The sequence below is a fragment of the Ascaphus truei genome, chromosome 16 (assembly GCF_040206685.1).
Source record: "Ascaphus truei isolate aAscTru1 chromosome 16, aAscTru1.hap1, whole genome shotgun sequence".
Lineage (NCBI taxonomy): Eukaryota > Metazoa > Chordata > Amphibia > Anura > Ascaphidae > Ascaphus > Ascaphus truei.
Genome location: NC_134498.1, coordinates 6,165,340 through 6,178,087, shown reverse-complemented (window position 1 = coordinate 6,178,087; position 12,748 = coordinate 6,165,340).

Here is a 12,748-nt window from a genome sequence, read left to right as displayed (position 1 = left end):
CCCACAGAGAGATCAATAGAGGAGGAGGAGGTGTTAGCAGAAGAGACACTAAAAGTACGATGGGAGAGGTAGGATGAGATCCAGGATAGAGCTTTGTTCCGAATACCTAGAGTATGGAGAATGTGGAGGAGAAGAGGGTGGTCCACGGTGTCAAATGCTGCAGAGAGGTCGAGTAATATGAGCAGAGTGTAATGACCTCTGTCTTTGGCAGCATGGAGGTCGTCAGTTATTTTAGTGAGGGCTGTTTCCGTGGAGTGAGCAGTGCGGAAGCCAGATTGTAGAGGGTCTAGGAGAGAATAAGTGTTGAGAAAATGGAGCAAGCGAGAGAATACAAGACGTTCAAGTAGTTTAGAGGCAAAAGGCAGGAGGGAGACAGGTCGATAGTTAGAAAGACAGGTAGGGTCAAGCTTGCTGTTTTTGAGTAATGGTATGACTGTTGCATGTTTGAAGGAGGATGGAAAGGTTCCAGAGCAGAGGGAGGAGTTAAAAATGTGTGTAAGCGTAGGGATTATAGTAGGAGCTAGAGGTTTTAGGAGATGGGAGGGAATGGGGTCAAGAGGGCAAGTGATAGAGGGAGAAGAGGAGATCAACAGCGACACATCCTCCTCTGAGACAGTGGAAAAAGACTCAAGGAAGGCAGGAGGAGAGTTAGGAAGAGGTGTAGGATGGGGGGAAGAAACAGAGGGGATGTTCTGCCGTATGGATTCCACCTTTTCCTTAAAATAGTCTGCAAAGTCCTGAGCGGAGATGGAGGAAGGAGAGGCAGCTGAGGGTGGTTTGAGTAGAGTATCAAAGACAGAGAACAGTCGGCGTGGGTTAGACTTGTGCATGTTGATTAGTGCAGAAAAGTAGGCTTGTTTAGCTTGCGAGAGGGCAGAGTTGAAACAGGATAGCATAAATTTGTAGTGAAGGAAGTCTGCGAGAGTGTGAGACTTCCTCCAGAGGCGTTCAGAGGAACGAGTGGAGGAACGCAGCATGCGCGTGTGGGAATTTAGCCAGGGTCTAGGGTTAGAAGGGCGAGGGCGGCAGAGAGAAAGCGGGGCATGTAGATCAAGAGATGAGGACAAGACAGAGTTGTACTTTCTGACCAGGTTGTCAGGGTCTGTAGCAGAGCTGAGAGAGGAGAGGGAGGAGTGTAAAGTGGACTCAAAGTCAGGTAAGTGAATAGAGCGCAGGTTTCTGCAGAACCGGGGGGTAGATGGAGGTGGAGAAGGGGAGAAGCGAGATAAAGAGAATGAGATGAGATGATGGTCAGAGAGAGGAAATGGGGAAATAGAGAAATCAGAGAGAGAGAAGTTTTTAGTGAAAACCAGGTCTAAGTAGTGGCCATCCTTGTGGGTGCTGGCTGCAGTCCACTGTTGAAGGCCAAAAGAAGAGGTAAGAGAAAGAAAGCGGGAAGCCCAAGAGAGAGAGGGGTCATCAATGTGGCAATTGAAGTCCCCAAGGAGAAGAACAGGGGAGTCTGAGGAGAGAAAGAAAGAGAGCCAGGATTCAAAGTGAGAGAGAAAGGCAGAAAGGGGATGAGTAGAGGTAGGTGGGCGATAGATGACCGCCACATGAACAGGGAGAGGAGAGAAGATCTGGACAGTGTGAGCCTCAAAGGAGGGAAAAGCAAGAGAGGGGGGAATAGGAAGGGTTCGGTAACGGCAGACAGAGGAGAGCAGGAGCCCCACGCCTCCACCCCTGCCATCAGGGCGCGGTGTGTGTGTGTGTGTATCAGTGTGTCTGTATCTGTGTGTGTGTGTATCAGTGTGGCTTTTTTGGCGATAAGCTGGTGATAAGTGGCTTATCGCTGCTTACTGCATGAGGGCCTTAGGGAGGATTTGTTCCTTTAAAGTACACCTAGTTTGGCATAGGATTTGGATGTCAGGGTATCAATGTGCAACCCAAATGTTAAATGGGAGTTGAATGATCAGATATTTCAAACAAGTAACAGGGGCTAGGATGGTTTTAGAGCTGGTTTTTATCTGAAGCTCTGTCATTGGTAGCTTTAGCAATTTAGCTCTGGTCCCAAATACCATTGTTACAGTCTTGTCAGTGTTTAAAATCAGTTTGTTTTGGGAAATCCAGTTTCAAGTCTCAAAAATCAGATTGAAGTATGTGTTCAAGGTCAGAGAGGCGAGGGCTGCGTGCATATAGGATAAGATCTAAGGCCTCTCACAATAACCCGTTAGGAATATTAATTCCTCATCTATCCGACATAAGTATAAAATATAGTCTACCAAGACCCCTAATACAGAGTTACCCACCTTATACGGGAGCAGCTGCCAGACGAGTATAGTAAATGTATCTTATTTCTTTTGCCACTGGAGGGCAGCGTGGAGTTGCAAGGAGTGGCGCCCGTAAGGACGACGTGCCAGTTAGGCGGAAGGAGAAGCGCACACACTTTTATGTGAAACGGATATATTTGGGGAGGGATTTACTGCTGCGGCACAGTTTATTCGAGCATTTGCCCGTTCTGTGCCGCAGCAGTAGCCTGGCGCGCGCCCGAGTGTGACGGGCGCGCGCCGAAGCAGCGGAAGAGCGCCCTACGATCGGGGCGCTCTCCCTACCGCTGCCGGGTCCGCCGGGTCCCCCGGAACCCCCTGCCGCTGTCCCGCGATCGCGGGACACCAGGGCTCCCTCGGGGAGCCCCTGGACACGCGTGCAGGGGGCGCACGCTCCCGATGACGCGTGACCGCGCGTCTATGACGCGCGGCACGCCGAGGGGCGGCCACTAGCAAGCCGGGAAATCTCCCGGCTTGCGGTACCGGCCACACTCGAATAAAGTGTGTCGGTAGTGTAGGAGTCTGAGTAAGAACATTAACCATTTAAATATGTACAGATTTAATCCCACTTTTGGAAATTAGGGATGTTGCCTAAAAGTTTGAGAATGCATAAAGTGCCACCCATGGGCTTTAATGAAGCAGCATTTGTGGGCTAAAGGGAACAGCATTCTGTATAAAGGTATTTTGGACTCGATATAAATAATTGATGCCAAAAACTAATATTAAGTAAATTGAGAATGGAAAAATCTTCAACACAAACGTACAGAATGTGATATTCTGAGAGATCTTACAGATGTTATCAAATCCCACAATGAATATATAGAAAATGTCTGTATAGAACGAGTCAAACAAGAATATGCCAATAAAACGTTTAATTGGGAGATACAGGGGCCACAATTCAGGTCATTTAGCTGAAAGAAGAGAAGCCGGTCAGCCGGTAGAGCAGGTCAGCCGGTCAGCCAGTAGAGCAGGTCAGCAGGTCAGCCAGAAGAGCAGGTCAGCCGGTCAGCCGGTAGAGCAGGTCAGCCGGTCAGCTCTGAGATCAGCATTACTTATATCCCCTAAACGTTGTCCCCTGCATGTAATGCTGCAGAACAGCCTACACTGCATATACTGTACATGAGATACTTAACCCTTTCTTTTCGCTCGACTAATCTGAATGATTTGCTAATTGGTTTGTAATTAGAGAGATATTTGTAGCAGAATCCCATGTATGTTATTTTTACCTTTTTAGATACCGTTTTGTGTAATAAAAGATATGAGATCAGAGGGGCTTCCTGTTTGCACTCGTGTTTTGGCAGAAGTGTATATGTGACCCTATAAATCTCCCTCACACCCGGGCTTGGCAGCGTGACACTAGTGCAGCGTCCTGGGGAAGAATCACTGAGCTGTTAGCAATAGATACAACGGATAGAAAAGACACTACACATAGGTTTGATTAAAGAGAGTATTTTATTGAAATAATGAATCTCTTTGCTGGGAGGGGCCTGCAGCACATTGCAGAGCGATATAGTAACACGCAGAGCAATGCATTGCAGGCCCCTCCGGCAGCAAAGGGGTGAAGACCAATGCAGGGTGTATAAAGATCTCACTGATAATTCATGCACAAAGGGCAGTTTGTTGCTGTGATCCAGAGGAAGGCGAAACATAACCCCTGCTGTGCAATGGGGGAAAAAAAATCCTTCCTGACCCCATTAAATGGCGATCGGAGGGTCCCTGGATCACTGTGCAGTGAGATCAGATGGAGCAGCACAGATCAGCGTTGTTATACACAGGGGCACACTCAGTATATAGAGATGCGGGTGATGGGGCCCTTGTGCCCCTGTGTATAACTCACCTGCTCCCCCATCCCCCTGCATATCTATCCCATCTACCCCTTTTCCTCCCGCATACCTCGCAGGGCCGGCCGGCCATTAGGCGGTCGCCTAGCGCGCAGAGGTCCTAGGGGCGCATTAATAATCATTATTATTTTTTCCTCTTATTATTTTATTTATTTATCTTTTTTTTTTAAATTATTATTCTTTTTTTTATCCAGTATTTTGGCGCCCTTTTATTTTTATTTTGCGTTGCGCTGGGGTGCGGTCGCACCCCCTGCAGCCCCGATATCTACGCCACTGTTTATTTTATTATTTTATTTATCTTATTATTTTTTATACAACTGGGGCACAAATTTTAAGTTTTGCCTCGGGCGCATGAAACCCGTGCTCCGGCCCTGCTCCTTGTTCTCTCTCACCCTCTCACGCCCAATATCCCTATCTCCCTCTAGTACCTGCCCCTCCCTCATCCTTCCTGATCTTATCTGCCTCTCCTGCGGTCAAACCAACTTCTCAGGGCCCCTAGAATACCCCTGTATCTACGCCCTGGCTCCTCTGCTACCTGCTCCTGGCTTCTTCTCCTCCTAAAAAAGGTGAAGCAGCAGATCTGTCCGCACCTCTCGTATTCTCCTACCTGCTCCCGGGGTCTTCTCCTCCGCCTAAAAAAGGTGAAGCAGCAGATCCGGCCACACCTGTCGTATGCTCCTTGGTCATCGTACACCACATCTGCGTCATCGGCCGCCTTGTAGCCCACCTCATTGTTCCACTTGACGCCCGCTTTGTCATATGCCTCGTCGTCCGCCTCGTAGCCCGCCTCGTCGTCTGGTGGCACAAAGGGCACCACCTTCGTGTGTGTCCTGATCTGCAGGAGGCATGAAGTGATTGTAACCAGGGACAGTGATACTCTGTATCGCAAGAGCTCCTGTGCCACTTATACCCCATCCCCAATACCACGTTATACCGCCCTCCACAGGGCAAATACCCGTTATACCCACCTCCCCAGGCCCAGTACCCAGTTATACAACCCTCCCAAGGCCCAGTACCCTGTTATACGCCCCTCCCCAGGCCCAGTACTCGTTATACCCACCTCACCAGGCCCAGTACCCGTTATACCCACCTCACCAGGCCCAGTACCCATTATATACCCCTCCCCAGAAGGTCATGTTTCTATTTATCAAAAATACATTGAGTTACCTCTGGTTTTCAGGCATGTCCTGGGGGAGTTATCACAGAGACACAGAAACGTCGCTGAGTTTGGGTTAGTAACTCCCTTAACTTCTCAGCAGTTGAATTCCCCATTAGGCGCTTAGCACGTTAAAAACAAGCGTTGCTATTTCTCTGCATGAAGTTGCAGGTAATTGGAAGAGTTACACAGTGACGGCTATTTCATCACTCACCTTCTTCCCCCGAAACGGTCTTTTCTGTCTTATTTCCGGCTTCACATCGGATATCCATATCCATTCTTGGCCTCTGATCTGTATGCAAGGCAATGCTTTAAGACAGGGTTGCACAACCTTTTCCCCCTGCTCCCCCCTCCACCTTCCCCACCTTGTCTCCGACGTTCTGATGTAACGACGTCATGTGATATCACGTTGCTATGGCAATGCCACATCATGTGACGCCACGTTGCTGGCGCCAGAAGCCGCCGGAGACAAAGAAAGGGAACTTACAGAGGCCTTGCGCGCGATCTCCGGCATTTAATTTAAATGCTGTGTGGAAGAGCGAGCGGCCTCTGTAAGCGCCGAGCCCCTCCTCCCAAGAAAATGTCGTGCCCCTTGATTTGCGCACCCCTGCTTTAAGAGATATTCTGGGACCCTCCAACTCCTCCATCGGACCCTTCCTCATATTGACTGACCTTGCAGTGCTCTGCACTGACTTGCACTGACCTGCTATGGTGCCTCTCAAAATACCATGCTAACTCATTCTGAACATACATGTGTCCTTTTTACATGTTACTCAGCTTGTATGGGCCACAGACAGCTTTCCCGGGGTCCAGGGATAGTTTCCACCGGGGACACTCACCCATGGGTCGGCGACTTTGCGAGAACCCACCCCCCCAACCTGTTTTCTCTTGCACTGCCATAGACAACAACATTTCGGCCTGCTGGTCTTTCTCAGGTAAAGTGGCTAAACCCACTAAATCCAGCAAAGAAAGGCCAGCAGCCGAAACATTGTAGTCTGTGGCACAATAAATTATCTTTTTTTATTCAAATCCGTGTGCCCTTTCCCATCAATCATATTGTATCCATTGGACGAAATGCCGGTCTTCCCTGAGACTAAGGGGCACCGGTAAAAGTATCACTACTTATTGTTTTTTTTTGGTGTGCAGCAAATCCCCATCATTTTTGCGTTCTCTTGCTCTGCCCCAATCTGACACACCACCTTGCTCTCTCACCCCCCTCTTAGACTCCCCCGTCACCCTTTCCTTCCTCAAAGGATGTCCTTTAATCAGATCTTACCCAAATTGTCTCCATCTCCCTTGGAAATGTTCTGTCTTTAAGCTGTGCGGCTCCTCTTGATCCGAACTTTCTTAGCTGACCCCTTTAGGTTTCGGCTCCGAGGGTCTAAAAAATAAGCGACTCCGAAAAGATGTGAAATATGCGCACGGGTCCTAATGGGGCACTGAGGGGGAGACTTAAATACTAGTAAATATAATCTACTGTGCTAACAAATATAATCTATTAACTAAGAAATATAACTTATTAAACTAAGAAATATAATTTATTAAACTAACAAATATAACTTATTAAACTAAGAAATATAACTTATTAAACTAACAAATATATTTTATTAAACTAAGAAATATAACTTATTAAACTAAGAAATATAACTTATTAAACTAAGAAATATAATTTATTAAACTAAGAAATATAACTTATTAAACTAAGAAATATAACTTATTAAACTTAGAAATATAATCTATTAAACTAAATAAATATCTATTAAACTAAATAAATATCTATTCAACTAAATAAATATAATCTATTTAAAAACAATACAATTAAAAGCTGGAGAAATGATACGTCAACCAAGCCACAGATGTGATGCCAATCAGCGTTGAACTCCTGGCAGATCCACCGTCAGCTGGTTGTGGCAGAAAGTGGTGACATACAGTAGAACAGAGTGGTTGAGCTGTAACCACGGCAGTCAGGTCAGAAATCAACACAATATTTTTTGAAATTTAGAATGAGAATGTTCTGTATGTCACATTCTGGGCTCAGACTCTGAGCCCTGTCACATGTTAGCAGCTTGTGATAATAGAAAGTATCCATATACTGGGATGTGATAAGAAACATGAAGGTCATTTTATACTGGGTCCCATAACCTGCTATATATACAGGCATACACCGGTTTAAGGACACTCACTTTAAGTACACTCGCGAGTAAGTACATATCGCTAAATAGGAAAACGGCAGCTTACGCATGCGCCTGTCAGCACGTCCTGAAAAGCAATACTGGCTCCCTACCTGTATCGAAGCTGTGCGCAAGGGGGGAAACTATAGAGCCTGTTACAAATGTGTTATTTACATCAGTTATGCACGTATATGAAGATTGCAGTACAGTACATGCATCGATAAGTGGGGAAAAGGTAGTACTTCACTTTAAGTACATTTTCGCTTTACATACATGCTCCGGTCCCATTGCGTACGTTAATGCGGGGTATGCCTGTATATATAGAGGTATCAGTACCGTGTTAGCCGAGCTTCAATAATCAAAAAATAAATAGATGATACCGTTCTGTGGCTAACGAAATGCTTTTATTTGTGCGAGCTTTCGAGATACACTGATCTCTTCTTCCGGCGATGTTACAATGAATGAAGCAAGCAAAAGGTATACTTAAAAACAGTGTCTCTTGGAATGTTATCTGTGCTGGTCCTTCCCCCGGTGTGGATGTGTTTTATGCTTAGAGACAGCTGTGTGTGCATAGATATAGCACAGTATGTTAAATTACGCCGCGGGGTCATGTGACGTCACCCTCGTCAAATGCCGCTGCAGGTCACATGACGCCGCATCAAGGTAAGGGGGGGGGCGCGAGCACCGGCAGGGGGGCGAGCTGCAAAAGTTTGTGCTCCCCTGGTATAACCAATAAATAATATAGCTGATATAGCAATTTGGTTGTGGCTAGAGAGAGATTATAATGGCAGTGAGAATTAGTGGTCAGAATTAATAACAGTGCAATTACTAAAAAGTAGCTGTAATAAAATAATAATAAACACTCTGCCTAAACACAATAAAAGTCCAGAAACCTAGCTCTAATAGCTATGTTATAACTCAATCATAAAAGGATCCAATTCGGGCGTCCTCTGGAGCCCTGGCAGCTCTCTTCAGGGAAACAACCACCTCCTCGATAGATATCTAAACAAAAAAAAGAAGAGAAAGCGCCCGCTCCATGTGTAAATTCGGTTTAACAATTTCATTTCCTGGACAAGATAAAAATAGCAAACTCACAAACGCCCGTTTGGTAAAAGCATTGTGTGAGACAGGCTCGGGCTCCGTGGTAATCCGGTGGTCAATCCGCAGCTCCAGACTTTGGACGATGACCGGGAAACTCGATAGGCTGCGCCCCTCGCAGTGTGGTCCTCCAGCAATCTGTGGTATGTTGTGGTTCCACTCTGTAAATCCGGTGTCTCGTCTTAGTCGCGTACCAACTTCCCTTCCGGCGTCAGGACGTACACTGGCGACACACTTTATTCGAGCTCGGCTAGTCCCACGAATTCGGGTATACCCGGGTGTATTGAGGTTTGTGACTGTTTTCTGCCCGAGTGCATTGAGTTATTTTCCAAGCAGGGATTGAAGCATTTTATTCCCGCTGGCTGTAATACTGCACAGTATATATATATATACTGCATTACAATTCATGAATTTATGCCATCTGGTAGACACGCGAAGCATTGCAGCCTATTAAATCCTAATCATTATCATTTAACAGATCAGCCGCCCGTCAGCCAGGCATGAACCCAGGCTGGGAAGGCAAATGCAACGGGGCTTGTCAGAGGTGAGGAGTGGCGCATTCCAGGTATCTGCCAGGTACATACCGGGTATTTGCTCGAATAAAGTGTGTCGGTGCAGTATAGTGTGGCAATAGCAACGAGAAGAAAGTACTGAGGTGGGGTTGGATCCTCCTCGGTTATTTCTTGTTTTATTAATAAATAATTTACTATATTTTAATCTCTGGTGCGCATTGTGTGCATTTTTCTTCTTGTCTGCACAGTGCTTCAGATGCTGCATCTGAAAAAATGCCGGTGGATCGGGATGTGAGGTAGGGAAGTGACGTCCACGCCGGAACGTTATTGCCACGCCTCCAAATATTTATTGCCACGCCCCCAATCGCACCCGCTGCATACCCTGCAAAGCCATAAAAAAGCTCAGGCTTCAGCAAGTGTATTGCAGCGTGTGTGCCTTCCCTCCGTCTGAAATACTATAGACGCAGCCTTATCGACGCATAGTAAATAGGCCCGTGTCTCTCTCTCTCTCTCTCTCTCTCTGTGTCTCTGTCTCTCTCTGTGTGTCTCTGTCTCTCTCTGTGTGTCTCTATCTCTCTCTGTCTCTCTCTCTGTGTCTCTGTCTCTCTCTCTGTGTCTCTGTCTCTCTCTGTGTGTCTCTGTTTCTCTCTGTGTCTCTGTCAAAAGAACATTTCAGTATTGCCAAAGCGTGAGTAAAAGGGGGTGTGGGACAATGATTACACGAATACTAGGGGGTACGGTACGGTATAATGGTTATACAGTACATTACTTTTGTCTCTCTCTCTCTCTGTGTCTGTCTCTCTCTCTCTGTGTCTCTCTCTCCCTATGTCCCTCTCTCTGTCTCTATCTCATTCTCTGTCTCTCTCTCTCTGTGTCTCTCTCTCATTCTCTGTCTCTCTCTCATTCTCTGTCTCTCATTCTCTGTCTCTCTCTCATTCTCTGTCTCTCTCTCATTCTCTGTCTCTCTCTCATTCTCTGTCTCTCTCTCTCATCCCTGTATGATAGGTATGTTCCAACTCTATTTTTTGCTCTTCTTTTCTGTTTGAGAGGAGGGAGTCCCTCACCTCTTCAGCCACACACCAGGAACGCTGGATTGCTTTCAGACGCTCGGAGAGGCGGATACAGTCGTGGATTGCAGGCACTGATTTATCTGGTAAGTACCGCAAACATGCTTGAACAAGGGCCGTAGACATTTTATTTGACGGTTTAGATTATCATTGTCTGTGGTTGTTAGTTATTGGTATTAGAGTTTTTTGATGTTGTTACGAATCAAATACATTTTGAAGTAGTAATCCCCTCCGAACTGGGCATTCCTGGCCAATAATGCCCTGGCTGGGCCAATCGCAGATCGGGCCCCCCTCCTCTGTACTAGGGTCTGGCTACGTGTCTGAGTGTGGTGCATACCTGCTGGCAACAGGGGGGCCTGAGTCTCCCGCGATGGTATGGGGGATGACAGGATCAGGTTTCTGGGGTGAATGCCTCCATCTCATCAGAGCAGGATGAAATTTCTCTTCAGAAGGACTTGGAGAGACTGGAAACGTGGGCAGGTAAATGGCAAATGAGGTTTAATACAGATAAATGTAAGGTTATGCATTTGGGATGCAAGAATAAAAAGGCGACTTACAAATTAAATGGAGATATATTGGGGGAATCCTTGATGGAGAAGGATTTAGGAGTGCTTGTAGACAGCAGGCTTAGCAATAGTGCCCAATGTCATGCAGTAGCTGCAAAGGCAAACAAGATCTTATCTTGCATCAAACGGGCAATGGATGGAAGGGAAGTAGACATAATTATGCCCCTTTACAAAGCATTAGTAAGACCACACCTTGAATATGGAGTACAATTTTGGGCACCAATCCTAAGAAAAGACATTATGGAACTAGAGAGAATGCAGAGAAGAGCCACCAAATTAATAAAGGGGATGGACATTCTAACTTATGAGGAGAGGCTAGCTATATTGGATTTATTTACATTAGAAAAGAGGCGTCTAAGAGGGGATATGATAACTATATACAAATATATTCAGGGACAATACAAGGAGCTTTCAAAAGAACTATTCATCCCACGGGCAGTACAAAGGACTCGGGGCCATCCCTTAAGGTTGGAGGAAAGGAAATTTCACCAGCAACAAAGGATAGGGTTCTTTACAGTAAGGGCAGTTAAAATGTGGAACTCATTACCCATGGAGACTGTGATGGCAGATACAATAGATTTGTTCAAAAAAAGGTTGGACATCTTTTTAGATGGGACAGGTATACAGGGATATACCAAATAAGTATATATGGGAAGGATGTTGATCCAGGGATTAATCCGATTGCCAATTCTTGGAGTCAGGAAGGAATTAATTTTTCCCCTTAATGGGGTTTTTTTGTTTGCCTTCCTCTGGATCAATAAGTAAGTATAGATATAGAATAAAGTATCTGTTGTCTGAATTTAGCATAGGTTGAACTTGATGGACGTACGTCTTTTTTCAACCTCATCTATTATGTAACTATGTAACTACAGCTAAACCCCGTTATAACGCGCCTCGCTATACCGCGATTCGGTTATAACGCGGTTTTCCCGTGGCTCCCGTTTTTAAAAAAAATGCACACACTCACTGCACACACACTGCTCATTGCTCACACTGCACACACTGCACACACACTGCTCACACTGACACTGCACACACACTGCTCACACTGTCACACACTGCACACTGCACACTGCACACTGCACACACTGCTCACACTGACACACACTGCACAGACACTGCTCATTGCTCACACTGCACACACTGACACACTGCTCATTGCTCACACTGACACACACTGCACACTGCTCACACACACACACACAGCAAGGTAACCCAACCTCTGTGGTGCCTCTTCAACATTAACCCCCTCACAGCCAGGGGTAAGGGTGTCCGAGCGTCCGGTGTGTCCCCCTCCCCTCTAGGCTGGTGTTACGGCCCGGGGCGGGGGGTGGGACGTCATTATGCTGTGGGGGGGTGGCGGGGCCCTGCGCTGCGGCTGAGTGGCAGGACGACCCTGCGCTACGGCGGGCCCTGTACTGCTGCGCGAGGGCCCTGTGCTGCGGCGGGGGGGGGGGGGATTAGCGGTCTTCCGGAGACTGTGCTTACCTGTCTCCAAAGCAGCACATCCCGACAGCGATCACTTTAGGCACCCCTCACGTTCGCCGTGCGCATGCGCATGCGCTGTGCGGCTCGTGAGGTGTGGATGTTCCCTGCCAGTTCCCTCTGCTCCTCCTGAAGCGGGGACCAGAGGGGCATCCCCCCTCCCATCCCGCGGCCTGTCACGCGGTGACAGGGGGAAGCGGGGACCGGAGGGACATCCCCGCTCCCATCTCCTGTCCCGCGGTGACAGGGGGAAGCGGGGACCAGAGGGTCATCCCCGCTCCCATCTCCTGTCCCGCGGGATGAATATGCGCTGATGCGGCGGCCATTTTTTTTTTTTTTAAATTAGCGCGACCCCGTTACTAACGCGGTGGTCTCGGGGTGGACCCCGAGGACCGCGTTATAACGGGGTTTAGCTGTATGTATGTAATGGTGCAGCGCCTCCATCTCTGAGCCCCAGGAATACGGGTGGAATCCTTCCAGAGAGTCCCCCCCCCCCCCCCTCGGGGATGAGAGATTCCAGTCTCACACTGTATATCTTTAAAAGCAGCCGCAGCTCTTTATTCACAGCAGCAGAATAGCAGCAAC